Source organism: Culex pipiens, chromosome 2 (genome assembly GCF_016801865.2).
Source record: "Culex pipiens pallens isolate TS chromosome 2, TS_CPP_V2, whole genome shotgun sequence".
Classification (NCBI taxonomy): domain Eukaryota; kingdom Metazoa; phylum Arthropoda; class Insecta; order Diptera; family Culicidae; genus Culex; species Culex pipiens.
Genome location: NC_068938.1, coordinates 111,394,565 through 111,399,679, shown reverse-complemented (window position 1 = coordinate 111,399,679; position 5,115 = coordinate 111,394,565). Strand labels below are relative to the sequence as shown.

The 5,115-nt window shown below is 39.4% G+C and overlaps 1 pseudogene; it reads left to right on the top strand.

The window, feature by feature from the left end:
* Positions 1-911: 911 nt before the first annotated feature.
* LOC120428154 (uncharacterized) lies at positions 912-2,085 on the top strand (annotated as a pseudogene).
* The last annotated feature ends 3,030 nt before the right edge of the window (positions 2,086-5,115 follow it).

Genomic DNA, 5,115 nt, shown 5'->3' with positions numbered 1-5,115 from the left:
GTCTTGGGTGGTGGTGGCGACGAAAAAGGCTTCAACTCTGCCGGATTACAACGGTTTCCAGTTCGTGTCCCTTCCCTGAGAGCTAGACGACTTTACCAGCATGCTCTTTGCTGTCCGTTTGCACCACCGCCGTTTTGGCACTTCAATCCTTGCCCCTGCCGCTGGCAGATTCGGCACAGGAGTACAGGAAATTGTAGAAAAGCAATTTTCTTTATTGATTTGGTTTAATTTCCTCTCCAGGTCTACAATATCCCGGCACGTCTGGGGTGTTAAATTTTTGAATCACGTGCTAGGAAAGCTACAGAGAGGCGTAGAGTTTGTCGAAATGCCCTCGAGGCATGAAACAATTTGACATTACCTGATTCAAGTCAAGGTTACTCTAAGACAGGTTGGGCTGTTTTTGTAAGGCTGTATTGGTGCGAACACGGAGAAAAAAATAAAACGTCAGTTTCCGCATGAAAATCCATTTTTCGAAATTTTTTCTCTCCGTGCACAGTTGACGACGAACCCAGTGACGTCACAAAGTTTGTTTTTCTTATGAATTCAGTGGCAGACGGGCGATAATGAGTTGGTTTTGAGGAATCGGTAGCGATATTCTGCCCCAACTTGACTAAAATTATCGCAAAATAGTCAATAACCGTAATGGAAGGTAAGTTGCAGCATGATTATTTTATCAGAACATATTTTAATTCAATCCTTCCTCCAAATACAGCCTCATCTACTCATCGTTGTCGCCACAAATATTCCGCGGCAAAACCGGGGACGACTTAGAGTGCACAAATGCACCGGAGTGTACGTAACGCGGCAGGACTTATCGACGAGTTCCGGAACCTGACCGGGTGACCGGGTTTGGTCCGGCGCGAGCTACTCGTATCATGTTATGAAGTTGCTGGAACCACAGCAGGAGGAGGATGTTGGCGGCGGAAGTGGTTACTTGCCGGGGTGAAGGGTCAAAAGAGACCGGCAAAGTTGGGTTCGAGTTAGAGGACGTGGAGGAGATGGTGGCTATCAAGCAGGAGGTTGGCAGCGATGACGAGGATGAGGTAAAAGAAGGCATGGAGGAGGTGGTTGGAAGCGATGATGATGATGCTCCGCGACAGAAAAGAACACTAGTCAACTGGGAGGTGGATCCGCTTACGCTGGCCAAAGCAAACGAAGTGGAACAACCTCGCAACGCAGTTGAACACAACCGTAGACGAGCTCAAACGCCACTGGAAGTGTCGCGGCGGAAGTGTATCCAAACCAGGGATATAATATCGAATCACCAATGTCTGCAGGAACCGTCCTTCTTACTTCTTGAACCTCTTCCCGCCAACAATAGCATACAGCTCACCTAGCTGGTCTACGTCCGGGAAGTCATCTGGAACCGATCCCATCCAGACCACCCCGTTCTGGCCAAACGGGACGAAACGTTCGACGAGGTGGCCGGCGAGCTGGGCATGTCGATGCCGGAGTTGAAGCACCACTGGCGTACGCTGGGCGGAAAAGTGGCCACCAAAATCATCAACACGATCGCGGCCATCATCACGACCCCGACAGAGGTTGAAAGGATGGGCAGTCGCATGCAGGAGGCCAAAGATATATAGATCCCGGTCGTGCCGGAAGATTACATCGAGGATGCCAAGGCCGGCGGCGTGATTTCATGCATCACGAGCAAGTCCATCTGCAATTGGGGCTTAGATCCGTATAGCCGAATCCCGCAGGACAAAGTTAAATCCAAATCTAAGAAAGAAGAGCATCCACCAAAACCGTCTCGTCGAAGGTGACGCTGAGGGGCGACCTCGCGGTCGATCCCTGCTCCGGGCTGGTCGAAGTCGCGCACGTCTAAAAGTGGGACAAGAAGTTGTACTCTCATTGCAGTCCAAATTAAATCAATTTATATATTTTTGTTATAAATAAAACCTCATTTAATGCTTTCAACAACTGTATGTACCTGCTTTTTATTCTTTTTATCCAGTTTATCTCGAAAATAATCGTTTAATTTAAAATTATTCAAATTTTCATTCAAATCCGTATATTATCCATAAGAAACGAGAACTTTGTGACGTCATCACTTGAAGCATCGCAAATGTTGACACTTTTATGCTTACTAATACTAAACCAACACGTTTTCAGCCCAACCTTTCTTACAGTAACCTTGGATTCAAGTGTCGTTTCTAGGGTGAGGATATGGGTTACATAGGGAGAACGGCATTTTTAACTTTTTTTGCAACAAGTTGCAAAAAGACGATTGTTCCAGCACGATTCGTACATTTATCTAATGAGGAAATTATGACGAGTGCTTAAAAAATCAACTCGTTGCAAAACATATTTTTTCGGCATTCGTCGTACATATTTACCTCGTAGGAGAAAAGTGTCAAACTCCAAAACAGTTTCGAAAGGTATTGCTTTTTGATACAAGTGCTGAAAAGTTGAACTTTTAAACACTCTCGTAGATACTGATTACTGAATAGTACTTTTCAGTACTGTTATTTTTGGCGATGAGTAGTAGGCAATTTCGTTATTCGATAATGATGGAAAAAGTTGGGGAAATAAATCCATTTTCTTCAAACTAAGCTGTTCTCTCACGTTTGCAGTTTTCCGCAATTTAACTCTTTCTGGCCGGAATCTTGGAAAAAAAATTGTAGGTAATGATAAGAAAATAATGTGTAGGGCCATATTAAAATTATTATGAAATTTTGATTTGAAAAGGTTGTTTAGCCATTTTCATATAAATTTACAAAGAAAAGTGGCTTGCTAACTTTTATTTGAGCTTTAATTACTTTTTGTGTTTGTTTGAAATAATCATGACCGAAATTAATCCGAAATAATATGAGCAAATTTTGAAGAGAGATGAGTGTGAGCAGGTGCATAAGAAATATTTAAGACATTTTTTTTGTAATCTGTTGAATCTTGTTTTGTTTTTTTTGTACAAATTCTGACAAATGAGTCCATTAATGAATCATTGTTTGTACATTGTAGAATTGTTGTATAATGAGAATCTGATAAAGTTTACTATAATGAAACACAGTTTTCTAAGGATTTCAATGTAATTTACCTGTATGAATGTCGAAAAGTTTTTTATTTGCTTAAATATGTTAAAACTTAAACAATTGAATCCCATTCATTAATCACTATATTTTTTTCAATTATTTTTTAAATAATTTTTAAATTCAATCAAACAGAGCTTTTGAGTCTGTTAGCTTTTCAAGCGACAATTTCACACGTTTCAATGTGAGTTAAAATATAATTAAAAAAATATAATTTCGTCAAAATTTTTACTGAACATTTTGTAGATGGGATATAAAAAGAACAAATTTTACTAAAGTAGAAAACTGTAAAGATAACAAAAATATATTCAAAAAAAGCAAATCAAATTATTCGCTCTACAGCAGCGATTCTCAACCTTCTTCTAGGCTGGTACCCCCTACCATGTAAATCAAGTAGGCCCGGTACCCCCGTTGAGAATCGCTACTCTACAGCATTGCCTTGGCGTTCTCGATTGAGAGATTCCTACTCGAAACTAGGTGTTCGAAGGCTTGATTGTTGAGGCAGTTGCAAACCTCTTTTTACACCTTAGCTTCCATCCACCCCGGGATTCGAACTGACGACCTTTGGATTGTTAGTCCAACTGCCTACCAGCGACTCCACCGAGGCAGGACCCAGGGAGACGACTCCTACACCTGGACTGAGCTAACGACCTAACCTTTTTAGGTTAGTCCGGGGCCAACATTTACTTCCCGTCCGACGGAAGGCGTGATCAGACAAATCTCGTCTCGAAAAATGCCACCGTCTGGGATCGAGCCCAGGCCGACTGGGTGAGAGGCAACCACGCTTACCCCTACACCACGGTTCCCGGTAAAAAAAAATATATTCAAGTATTCTTAATAATTTATAAGACAAGACGTACCATATTTTTTCAAACCAAGACCAAAACAGACCAAAATTTATTCAAATTTTATTGAACTGGGAAGGAAAATTGAGGGAAAATCTTTCGCAACGATTTATTGTAAGTCGCACTTTATTTAAAAATAAAATTACGCCCATAAATTTTTCAATGGTATTTCAACGAAAACACAAGTTAACTCAAATGAAACCTGTTTTAATTTTCATTATATTTGTGACATTAAGATTGTCTTGAGCCATAAAAAGTTCAACCACCTCTCAACCTTGAACAGATCGTGGTATATGAACTTCTTACAAAAACTATTGGCAACGGCCTACCAGATTCTAATGTTTGTTGTGACATGAAAATGCAATAAAAAGCTTTGCATAAATTTCAACAATTTGATTGGAAGCTATTTTGAACAAACTGTTGGAAATTTTACATTTTATGTTTTCTTTTGACGAAAATGTCCTTAAAAAATTCCTGAAATATCAAGAAACTTCAATGCATATAATTTTTAGTCTTATTGAACGTAACTGGTTTGTTTTTACAAAAATCATTTTCTACATTTGATCCACAATAAGGAAGAATTTTGTTGGGGGTTTTTGCAAGAAGCATTTCATATATTTTTTGAATAATATTTGAAAGACCTTTTCATTGAAAAAATCAAAATCTGGCAACCCTGTGTATTTAATGCTTTGATAACTTTTTGTTAATAAAAATCGGGTTACAATGCCATGTTTTTTCATATTCATTTTATTGTTATGGCCTTTTGCTGTTATTCTTTTTAAATAATAATAAGGTTCACATTTTCTTGAATTCTTGACTTTTTTTTGATAAGGTCCTATAAACAAATGTAAACATTGAGTGTATCCCTTTCACACCTTATGTCAAAGTCCATCGGAGTTAGCGGGATACACTCAATGTTTACATTTGTTTATAGGACCTTATCAAAAAAAAGTCAAGAATTGTAGTAAATGAATACATAGAGCCATGTGGGAATACAGTTAAGAGATATTGTTATCTTCTTCTATCTTCTATCTATATATATAAAAAATTTCGACGGTTTTGTTCGAACGCGAATCAGTTCAATACGGAGCGTCGGATCGAGGTGCTCTTTGTTGCGTTGGGTTCGTATAAGCCCAAGGAAGGTTTATACACTAACTAATTGACACTTTGGCCACTCTGGAACCGATTCCGGAGCATCGGCAAATTGTATGGGAAAAGCTGCGTAAAATCAAATGTTGATC